Source organism: Rhineura floridana, chromosome 10, assembly GCF_030035675.1.
Source record: "Rhineura floridana isolate rRhiFlo1 chromosome 10, rRhiFlo1.hap2, whole genome shotgun sequence".
Classification (NCBI taxonomy): domain Eukaryota; kingdom Metazoa; phylum Chordata; class Lepidosauria; order Squamata; family Rhineuridae; genus Rhineura; species Rhineura floridana.
The window spans coordinates 5,524,730-5,536,755 of record NC_084489.1 but is presented as its reverse complement, the minus strand read 5'-3'; the positions used below and the strand labels follow the sequence as shown (position 1 = coordinate 5,536,755).

Below are 12,026 nucleotides of genomic sequence, written 5' to 3'. Positions count from 1 at the left end.
ATCCACAGCTAGAGCATCTCCCGCAGATAGCTGTCCAGCCTCTGTTTGAAGACATCCAGCGAAGGGGATCCCACCACCTCCCTAGGCAGTAGGTTCCATTGCCGAACTGCCCTTACTATCAAGAAGTTCCTTCTAATGTCCAATCTGAATCTACGCTCCTGCAACTTAAAACCATTAGACCTAGTCCTACCCTCTGGGGCAGCAGAGAACAAATCTGTACCCTCCTCTATGTGACAGCCCTTCAGGTACTTAAAGAGTGCAATCATGTCACCCCTCAGCCTTCTCTTCACCAGACTGAACATGCCAAGTTCCTTCAACCTTTCCTCATAAGACTTGTTCTCCATACCGGCTATCATCCTCGTCGCCCTCTTCTGAACCCACTCTAACTTGTCTATATCTTTCTTAAAATGAGGCGCCCAGAACTGAACGCGGTATTCCAGATGAGGCCTGACTAATGCAGAATATAGTGGGACTATTACTTCCCTCGACCTGGAAACTTTAGCTCTGTTTATGCAGCCCAAAACCGCATTTGCCTTTTTTGCCACAGCATCACACTGCTGGGTCATGTTCAACTTGCGATCCACTACAATTCCAAGGTCCTTCTCACACGCACTACTGCTAAGCTGGGTATTTCCCATCCTGTACCCGTGCATTTTGTTTTTGTGGCCTAAACGCAGAATCTTGCAGAGCATAACCATCATGACTAGTAGCCATTGATATCCTTATCCTCCATGAATTTGTCTAATCCTCTTTTAAAGACATCTAAATTGTTGGCCATCACTGCTTCCTGTGGGAACAAATTTAATGGTTTTACTATACACTGCATGAAGAAGTACTTTCTTTTGTCTGTCCTGAATCTTCCAACATACAGCTTCATTGGATCTCCACAAGTTCTAGTGTTATGAACTGCATATGAAATGCAGGATTCCTGCATTGAGCAGGGGGTTGGACTTGATGGCCTTATAGGCCCCCTTCCAACTCTACTGTTCTATGATTCTATGAGACAGGAAGACAAGCTTTTCTGTTTCCACTTTCTCCAGGCCATGCACAATTTTATACACTTCTGCCATGTCACCTCTTAACTCACCTTTTCTAGTCAAGGAGAACCAACAGGAATGCATTGCCCTCTCTCTCTCCTGATAACTAATCAACCAGGGCCACCAAGGCTGTTGCAGTGCTGAAACTGGGGTGGAGACCTGACAGGAATTGATCTAAATAATCGGCGTCCTCCAGGCTGGCCACCAACCTCTCAATTACCTTGCCTTGGAAGAGAATATTAGACACTGGACGGCAGTTTTCTGAAACTTTGGATCCAGAAAGGACCGTTTAAAGGAGACATACATATTTTGGGGTTCCCTATTCTTTGGTTCATATTAATGGAGTAAGGTATAGGAGCTGAAGTTGCAGTGAACTCTGAGAAACAGCCCCTCTGATAAACTTATCACTAGTTTTTGACTTGGAGAGGTCAGAGCAGACTTCCTAACATAGATCACCAAGTCACTCAGAACAGAGATCCTGACTTGGATCAATAATGGTGCCATCCTTAAGGAATTCATAACATCCTCCTGGAGTCAATAAGATAAGGACTAGTTTTACCAAAAACAGAAATTCAGACTACGTACCTCACCAGAGATAGTAATATTATCTTAGGATCCATCTGGTAAAATCCCAAACTGCTTATTTCAAAATACTCCTTTGTCCTCCTTCCTCTCATGTACATACTCCCCCTCCAATTTCTTATAACCCAATGAGACCCCAAAACACATTTAAACTGAGGTTTTGCCAGGGTCAAATCAGCACACACTGTCTCCAGCAAACCTCCTGTTATCACATTGCTCCCTGAGATCATCTAACATGCAGCATGGGACACTGGGACAAGGAGTGAGAATTGTATGTGTGGCAACTAGGCAGTATCTAGAAGGGGAGAGTTTACCCTCAGCAGGCACATAACTCTTTATTCTGACCTTGTGCCCTGACTTTCTTCAGGAAAGGTATATTCTCCAACCATCCTTTTCTCTGGTGTGAGTCTATATGCTCACTGTCTCAGGTTTGGGTGCATGTAGGACATCATAGATCCAGTGTATGACTGTATTAGCTAAATTGCTGTCTGTATTTTTTCCCCTTTCCCTTATAATAAACCAGTATTTGGTTCACAGCTTTTTGTGTTTGTTCTTATTGAGAGTTTTCAAGGCTACTGCAAAAGGTTCTGCTCTACTCTTGGGGTATTTTTGAGTCTTATATGGGGTGCATACCCATAGGGATTCAGATGTACATGTGTAACAACTTTTTCAAGAGGAGCCGCATCACCACCTCTTTCAAGGTAATGGGCTGAACTCCCTCCCCTGGTGAAGCACTGACCACTCCCTGGACCCATCCAGGACTCATCCACTCAACCCCCTCCTACTAAATATTACCAACCGTGATGGGCAGGGATTAAGAGGACTTATAGTCAGCCATATCGCTGCAAGTGTCCTGTCCTCAAGTTGCAACTGAAACTAATCCCACAAATTATTCTGGCAGAGTTTGGCCTACAGAATACCTAATCTCATTTGCAGATGTTTTGCCAGATCCCTTACTGTCGTTTCTTGTGTCTCTTCATTTGTACTTTCTTTTGATTATTTTCCTGATTGTTTTATTGGTCTTGTTATGAGCTGTCTCAAGTACCTCATGCTGTGTCAGGAGGGCAAAACAAATATAATAAACCAGGCTTGGAACTGAAATGGTTGCATTGTTCCTCATGGAAGAACAAGGCAAAACACTCTGTACAATGGTTGGGTCAAATACTGATCCATAAACCAGAAAACATAAAAATGTGCTAGGCTGGCATAGAACCCTCCTCTTTCCCAAGCTTCCTCTTTTTCAGTGTGGAAGGGATCTTTTATAGAGAGAGTCATTCAGCTTTGTGAGCCCTACTGCATTCTGAAGTGATACAGCTTTAGTGAGAACTAAACCCGTATTTTTGCTGTGTGAAATGAATATGGCAAATCATATTGTTTTTCCTACAATGCAACCCAGCTTTTACAAAAATCATTGATTTCTCTTCCACTGATGTCAATGTGACCAATGTTGTAACATGTGAATTTCCAAAATTTGGAGGATATTTGTTTGCTCAGTGTATCTCTTCTTATGTGAATGTTGACTAACCTGTGTGAATTTTGAAAATGTCTGAAACAGACATCTATTCCCCCACTTTCTCAACCTATACCAGTGAATGCTGACAGTTCCATTTTGGTGATTGTCAACATTCATAGGTATATGTTTGAGTTTTTAGACATTCGAAGATTTCATCTGAATTTCCAACATTCACATGTTTCAATATTTCACCAGGTTCTGGACATTCACTGCAACATATTTATTATGAAACATATTTTTTTGGCCCTGCAGAAGTTGCTGAACTATAACCCCCATCAACCTCAACAAGGATGGACAATGGCCAGGGATGATGGGAGTTTTTGTTCAGCAATATCTGGAGGGCCAAAGGTTCCCCACATCTGCTGCAGATGTTTCTAATGCATTTTTCACCTCGTGTACATGTAAGAAAATCATTAAATCATTAGTAAATTTGCAGGAGGGCCACATTCTGGGAAGCATATAACAGGGAGGCTACTTCTGCTCAATTAAGTGTAGTTAGGTGATGATAATAATTCTTAACTTCAGGGACATGCACTCTGTATTTTATTGCTGTATTTGTAAGCTGCTCTGAAAATAATTTTTACTGAAAGGTAGCATATAAATTCTTAAAATAAATAAATAGCAGGTGTCCTCTGAGGATCAGGATAAAGAACATCCATTCTGTTCCATTAAAGTAAAACAATCCAAGCAATTAACTTAATTTCCTGGAGTGAAAATAAGCCCTATTTTTACCCCACAATAAAAAGCCAGATGGCTCCATCTCCAGAATATTTCCTAAGTATGATATATGTTTCATTTAATTCTTAAATTTTGTTCACAACCAAACAGAGAGAGAAAAAGCTTTTGTTTTATTCATAGCTTCTGTCTTCAGTAGCTTTAAAAAAGTATTTTCCAAGAACAGGTGAAGTGTGAAGTTATATTTGCAGCCTATTGTCATGCAGTGTTTTAAGAAATGCACAATATATCTGCTTTATTGTCTATCACTGGCGTTCTCTTCATAATGTTGTAAATGAATCTTAGTTTTATTAGTGGAATTTCTATTCTGCAGAAGGAAGAATTGAACATATGTTGGAAACAAAGTTTTGCTTGGAAGAGTTTTTCTAATTTTGTGTACTGCAATCACAAAGTTCTTTCAAGTTCAGCAACAGTGACATTTGACCATGTTCTGCCTCTTTAACAGGAGTGCTTTACTTGAAATATGGCTAACAGCTTGGTTGTATGTTATTGTTCTCAAGGGATTCCAGAACTGGTGGCAGCCATCAGTGGAGCTGTTGCTAAGGGAAAAAAATATTTCTGGTTTCAGTAAAGAATTTCTAGCACATGTAGCAAACATCTTTCAGTTCTCAACCTGGAGATCAGAGCAGTACGCTCCTTCCCCCAGAATTGTCTATTTCACTCAGGGCTGACCTACATATTAAAAAGTCATCAAGGGTGTTCATATGGCTTATATATTCAACCTGCCCCCCCCCATGCTGATGCACCTGCTGGCCAAATCCCTCTGGTGGCCATGTATAGAGTATTAATGAGAAAGGGCTCTACACTTATGCAAATCTTCTGTGCAGTAGGAATCCCTATGCAAGTCAGTGTTCCTATTCACAAAGGAACGTTCTGTGCACATACAGCTGTATCCATGTAGGGCTGTTTCTCACTAATGTCCAAAGTGTGGCTGATGGGTAATTTGGCCAACAGATGCATCAGTGTTTGGGGGTGTAGCCAGTGGGTACAATCCCACTCCCTTTCCCACATTTCCACCAGAGGAAGTCATCTCACCAATCTTATAAGGATGCTGCTGAAAATGATATTCCCTCCTAGTTTTTCTCCTCTTCCTGGTAATTTCCAAGAGCATTTATCACTGACTTGACCTAACATTATTTTTGTGAATTTTCTCCCCTAAGCCAGGGCTAGCCTCATACTAGGTGGAATGAGATGGCCGCCTCAGGTGATGGATGCTGACCCAACCATTACTCCTGAGTACTTCGGCCATTCTCATCCTCTTGAGCTGCTGATCTTCGGTTCCCTAGTAATCTTCTCCCAGCGTGTCACAGACAGTGCAGTTGGAATAGCAGCTGATTAAGCAGGCAGGCAGGCAGGCAGGCAGAGAAGCAGCTCGGCCAAGTCGCACAAGGCAGAAGGCATGGCATGTGCACATGCACAGCTCTTTGCTCACATGATGCATCCTGGAGCCACTGCTATACTGCAGCATTTGATTGAGAGGATGAGGAGGAGGCACCAGATAGAGCCGTGAGTGAAAGGTGGCAAGTAAGAACATAAGAACATAAGAAGAGCCTGCTGGATCAGGCCAGTGGCCCATCTAGTCCAGCATCCTGTTCTCACAGTGGCCAACCAGGTGCCTGGGGAAAGCCCGCAAGCAGGACCCGAGTGCAAGAACACTCTCCCCTCCTGAGGCTTCCGGCAACTGGTTTTCAGAAGCATGCTGCCTCTGACTAGGGTGGCAGAGCACAGCCATCATGGCTAGTAGCCATTGATAGCCCTGTCCTCCATGAATTTGTCTAATCTTCTTTTAAAGCCATCCAAGCTGGTGGCCATTACTACATCTTGTGGGAGCAAATGCCATAGTTTAACTATGCGCTGAGTAAAGAAGTACTTTCTTTTGTCTGTCCTGAATCTTCCAACATTCAGCTTCTTTGAATGTCCACGAGTTCTAGTATTATGAGAGAGGGAGAAGAACTTTTCTCTATCCACTTTCTCAATGCCATGCATAATTTTATACACTTCTATCATGTCTCCTCTGACCCGCCTTTTCTCTAAACTAAAAAGCCCCAAATGCTGCAACCTTTCCTCGTAAGGGAGTCGCTCCATCCCCTTGATCATTCTGGTTGCCCTCTTCTGAACCTTTTCCAACTCTATAATATCCTTTTTGAGATGAGGCGACCAGAACTGTACACAGTATTCCAAATGCGGCCGCACCATAGATTTATACAACGGCATGATGATATCGGCTGTTGTATTTTCAATACCTTTCCTAATTATCCCTAGCAAGGAATTTGCCTTTTTCACAGCTGCCGCACACTGGGTCGACATTTTCATCGTGCTGTCCACTACAACCCCGAGGTCTCTCTCCTGGTCGGTCACCGCCAGTTCAGACCCCATGAGCGTAAATGTGAACTTCAGATTTTTTGCTCCAATATGCATAATTTTACACTTGTTTATATTGAATTGCATTTGCCATTTTTCCGCCCATTCACTCAGTTTGGAGAGGTCTTTTTGGAGCTCTTCGCAATCCCTTTTTGTTTTAACAACCCTGAACAATTTAGTGTCGTCAGCAAACTTGGCCACTTCACTGCTCACTCCTAATTCTAGGTCATTAATGAACAAGTTGAAAAGTACAGGTCCCAATACACTTGAGGGACTCCACTTTCTACAGCCCTCCATTGGGAGAACTGTCCGTTTATTCCTACTCTCTGCTTTCTGCTTCTTAACCAATTCCTTATCCACAAGAGGACCTCTCCTCTTATTCCATGACTGCTAAGCTTCCTCAGAAGCCTTTGGTGAGGTACCTTGTCAAATGCTTTTTGAAAGTCTAAGTACACTATGTCCACTGGATCACCTCTATCTATATGCTTGTTGACACTCTCAAAGAATTCTAATAGGTTACTGAGACAGGACTTTCCCTTGCAGAAGCCATGCTGGCTCTGCTTCAGCAAGGCTTGTTCTTCTATGTGCTTAGTTAATCTAGCTTTAATTATACTTTCTACCAGTTTTCCAGGGACAGAAGTTAAGCTAACTGGCCTGTAATTTCCAGGATCCCCTCTGGATCCCTTTTTGAAGATTGGAATTACATTTGCCACTTTCCAGTCCTCAGGCACGGAGGAGGACCCGAGGGACAAGTTACATATTTTAGTTAGCAGATCAGCAATTTCACATTTGAGTTCTTTGAGAACTCTCGGGTGGATGCCATCCGGGCCCGGTGATTTGTCAGTTTTTATATTGTCCATTAAGCTTAGAACTTCCTCTCTCGTTACCACTATTTGTCTCAGTTCCTCAGAATCCCTTCCTGCAAATGTTAGTTCAGGTTCAGGGATCTGCCCTATATCTTCCACTGTGAAGACAGATGCAAAGAATTCATTTAGCTTCTCTGCAATCTCCTGATCGTTCTTTAGTACACCTTTGACTCCCTTATCATCCAAGGGTCTTATTGTCTCCCTAGATGGTCTCCTGCTTTGAATGTATTTATAGAATTTTTTGTTGTTGGTTTTTATGTTCTTAGCAATGTGCTCCTCAAAATCTTTTTTAGCATCCCTTATTGTCTTCTTGCATTTCTTTTGTCAGAGTTTGTGTTCTTTTTCATTTTCTTCATTCGGACAAGGCTTCCATTTTCTGAAGGAAGACTTTTTGCCTCTAAGAGCTTCCTTGACTTTGCTCGTTAACCATGCTGGCATCTTCTTGGCCCTGGCGGTACCTTTTCTGATCTGTGGTATGCACTCCAGTTGAGCTTCTAATATAGGGTTTTTAAACAACTTCCAAGCATTTTCGAGTGATGTGACCCTCTGGACTTTGTTTTTCAGCTTTCTTTTTACCAATCCCCTCATTTTTGTGAAGTTTCCTCTTTTGAAGTCAAATGTGACCGTGTTGGATTTTCTTGGCAATTGGCCAGTTACATGTATGTTTAATTTAATAGCACTGTGGTCACTGCTCCCAATCGGTTCAACAACACTTACATCTCGCACCAGGTCCCGGTCCCCACTGAGGATTAAGTCCAGGGTTGCCGTCCCTCTGGTCGGTTCCATGACCAACTGATCTAGGGAATAGTCATTTAGAATATCTAGAAATTTTGCTTCTTTGTCATGACTGGAACACATATGCAGCCAGTCTATGTCCGGGTAGTTGAAGTCACCCATTACTACCACATTTCCTAGTTTGGATGCTTCCTCAATTTCATATCTCATCTCCAGGTCTCCCTGAGCATTTTGATCAGGGGGACGATAGATCGTTCCCAGTATTAAGTCCCTCCTGGGGCACGGTATCACCACCCACAACGATTCTGTGGAGGAGTCTGCCTCTTTTGGGGTTTTGAGCTTGCTGGATTCAATGCCTTCTTTCACGTATAGAGCGACTCCGCCACCAATACGTCCTTCCCTGTCCTTCCGATATAGTTTATATCCAGGGATAACCGTATCCCACTGGTTTTCTCCATTCCACCAGGTCTCCGTTATGCTCACTATATCAATGCTCTTCTCTAAGACCAAGCACTCCAGTTCTCCCATCTTGGTTCGCAGGCTCCTAGCATTAGCGTACAGGCACTTGTAAGCAGTGTCTCTCTTCAAGTGTCTTTGGTACTTGTGGTTAGGCCTGTGGTAATTTTGCTCTTCTGAATTTATATGCTGTGCCCCTGCTCTCACAATGCCTACTTCTAGGCCTACCCCTTTTAAAATTTCATCATTTCTTTGGTCTTTATCCCAGGGGGGAGGTTTATTCCGAACCGGACCTTTCTCAGCTCCTGTCGGGTTTCCCCCCTCAGTCAGTTTAAAAGCTGCTCTGCTACCTTTCTAATTTTAATTTTAAGTGCCAGCAGTCTGGTTCCATTCTGGTTCAAGTGGAGCCCGTCCCTTTTGTACAGGCCCGGCTTGTCCCAAAATGTTCCCCAGGACTGCGTTGTGTGTGCCACACAGCCCGTTCTGCATCCTCTAAGTTAGCCTGCTGATCTCAGGTGTATTGGAGTATGTTATCCTGCCTGCTACCAGTGTTAAAGTAAATGCCAGCCTGGATGGCTTCTGCACATGTAATAGGGGGAGCATCTTGTCCATCTTAGGCAGCAAAATACCTCGGGCCAGCCTTGCCTGCCTGTTCCACCTATCACTCACAGCTTAAGGCATGTTCAGGCATTAACTCAAAGTGCAACGGGTGGGGGCTGGGACATGCAGAGCTTGGAAAAGTTACTTTTTTAAACTACAACTCCCATCAGCCCCAGCCAGCATGGCCACTGGATTGGGCTGATGGGAGTTGTAGTTCAAAAAAGTAACTTTTCCAAGCTCTGGTGCATGCAAGCACTTCCTATGCCTTCGCATGTCACACCTCCCTCAATTCCCATCTACAGCAGGGAAAGTCTGCAGGGGATTTCTTCTCATGTTTGCTTAGACACCACTAGAATGCTTCATGCAGTTGGGGACTGTAACAAAATCAGAATTATTTATGTGTTTAAAACTGTTTTGGAATTGTGTTCAGATAAGAAAGTGTTGAAAGAACTGACAGATGGGAGGGGGTGCATGAGTGAGAATTCTGAGGGGAGCTTTGAAGAGAAAAGTCATTGGGGTTTGACAGTTAGAGTGAGATAGGATTAGGGATCAAGAAGAGAACATCTAGGTAGAAGGGCTGTGGGTTTGGGGGAGGATTTCATTGGGATTAGTGAGGTAAGATAGGTAGGTAGGATAGGGACAATAGCAACTTATTCATTTGCTATCACATTTAACACCCTGTATATAATAAAGTTTGTTTGATTTAAAATCCCACATGTCAGCTTGATCAAGAGTGTTACCATACTCGGGTCCTATTCTGTACCTATAAAAAAGGTAAAGGTGTCCCCGCACTTGTAGTGCAAGTCGTTTCCGACTCTTAGGGTGACGTCTTGAGACGTTTACTAGGCAGACTGTATATATGGGGTGGGATTGCCAGTTCCTTCCCTGGCCTTTCTTTACCCCCCAGCATAGGCCGGGTACTCATTTTACCGACCATGGATGGATGGAAGGCTGAGTGGACCTCGACCCCTTTTACCGGAGATTCGACTTCCTTCTGTTGGCATCGAACTCCAGCTGTGAGCAGAGCTTTGGCTGCGTTACTGCCGCTTACCACTCTGCGCCACGGAGGATCTTCTGTACCTATACCTATACCAATTTTATAGACAGATTACACCAGTGGCCACCTTTTGGGGGCAAGATGGTGGCACTGAAGCTTGTGGTTCAGAGGCTATATCTGATCCAAGCTGAGGTGTACTTCCAGGTGATTTCCTGATCCAAGTGTTTGGGAATCAGGAGCTGGAAATCCCACAGACACAGGAACATCACAGGGACCCTACTGTATCAGGATTAAATGATCACACCGAGGTTTCTACTCTTATTAAAGAAAATGCAAGTAGAAACCCTCTGCCCCTTCCCCATCTGTGGATGCAGATTTCATGCACTCAGGCAAATGCCTGAACATACCTTGAATTACACTATGTTATAACCATTACCAGGGAAAGAGGGAAAAGCCAACAGAGGGATGCTGTTTTCAGCAGCATCGCTGTGGCACATGCAACAAGCAGCTTGGCCTTTGTGGCTTGTTAGCCTCTTACAGTTGCTTGTTGTTCAGCAATCAACACAGATTTACAACAGAAAATGGAAAAGGTATATTATGTTATGCTCTAGCTACACATGATGCTAAACAGACCACTAACAATCATGTCAGGATCTTCTTGAAGTGCACAGGGTGCAATTTTATCAGCACTGTGGGGCAGCAAAGAGTTCATCTTCCCTGCTTAACAATTATTTCCACAAAAATGGCCTCTTGTGCTACAATTAGGACTTGGTGCCAATTTGAGCTTTTTTCCTATCACTAATTGCAACAGAGTTTGTAGGGTGGGGGTATTGTGGCTGGGGAGGGAAGGGTAAAACCTCCCTTCCCTATGGACTGTGATTTCAACAAAAATCACATCCAGTCCTTTTAAATTAACAAAATAAATAGTCCTATTAAATTAATTAATTAATAAATAAAACCCTTGACATGATTGGCAGTGTCATATGTAGTTAAGTTCTTAGTATCAGTAAGATTATAGAAATTTTGATAGCCTGCTTTCTCTGTAAATTGATATTTAATGCAGACATTTGCAAAAGTGAATAGTCTCTTTCATTATATTCCTTTTTCTCTCTATGATCCTCTTCAGGCCCTTGGCTCTCCTAGTTAAGCCTATGACCACCATGTTGGCTCACCATCTGTGCTTCTTTTCCTTAACTCTTCCCAATCACTAATTTTCCCATCTGCTAATTTTCACTGTTATTACCTTTAAGCAGAGTAGTGGAAAAATCTGCTCAGTTCACATTCAATACACACCTATCTGATTTCTGTTTCTTGAACCAATATGTGAAATTGAATCGCTGCTATTCTTTGAAATTTGCACTTCTTTGAATACATATAAAAATGCATACAAAAAAACACAAATGATGGAAATTGAACACAAGAATGCTTATAGCAGGGGAAATTGTTTACATATATTAGGGGGGAAAGGGGGGAACCCAAAATGCTTGAAAAAATGTTTATTATAACAAAAGCCCAGTGCGTTTTGGCCACTCAGTAATTTGGCCTTCGTCAGGAGCTGTAAACAAAATCATAAGAACACACAACATTAATGTACATAAATTTCATACAGCATAAAACCATATATACATAATTAATCTATAAAAAAATTACTTACATGAACTGGTCTAAAATATTTTTTCTAGCAAATCTGCTCAAAATGATAAATGACCACAAAGAAGAATTCACTGAGCGTGCTCATATATATACACAACTCCAGGTGCCTAAATGCAGGTGTAACAGGGAATTACATACAACTGAGGAAAAAGAATATGAAAGGGATCATCACTATTTTGTGAGATTCACAGGAGAGGAAGAAATTCTAATCCCTCATTGAGACCACTAGGGGTCAGCATTTTTAGTTCCAAAATCCAAGCTATTTTTCTCCATAATAAAACATGGCTTTTGTCCACACTTATTTTTTCTAAAACCCAAAATTTAAAGTCAGCAAAGGAATGATGACATCTTGTAAAATGCAGGAGTGTTAACATTCAATTTGATTTCCATCACAGTGTAGAAGAAATTAATTTCCTGGATTTATTAATTAAGAAACAAGGTGACCATTTGTGTACTTCTATATATAGGAGAGCCAGTGTGCTGTAGTGGTT

The 12,026-nt window shown here is 42.4% G+C and overlaps 1 long non-coding RNA gene across 1 annotated transcript; it reads right to left on the bottom strand.

Annotated features, from left to right (window-relative positions):
• Nucleotides 1–3,961: 3,961 nt before the first annotated feature.
• Nucleotides 3,962–11,624, bottom strand: LOC133365261 (uncharacterized). The gene is made up of 2 exons (XR_009758149.1): nucleotides 11,537–11,624; nucleotides 3,962–4,406 (listed from the first exon to the last, which is right to left on the bottom strand). It is a non-coding gene; the product is annotated as an uncharacterized LOC133365261 (long non-coding RNA).
• Nucleotides 11,625–12,026: the final 402 nt, after the last annotated feature.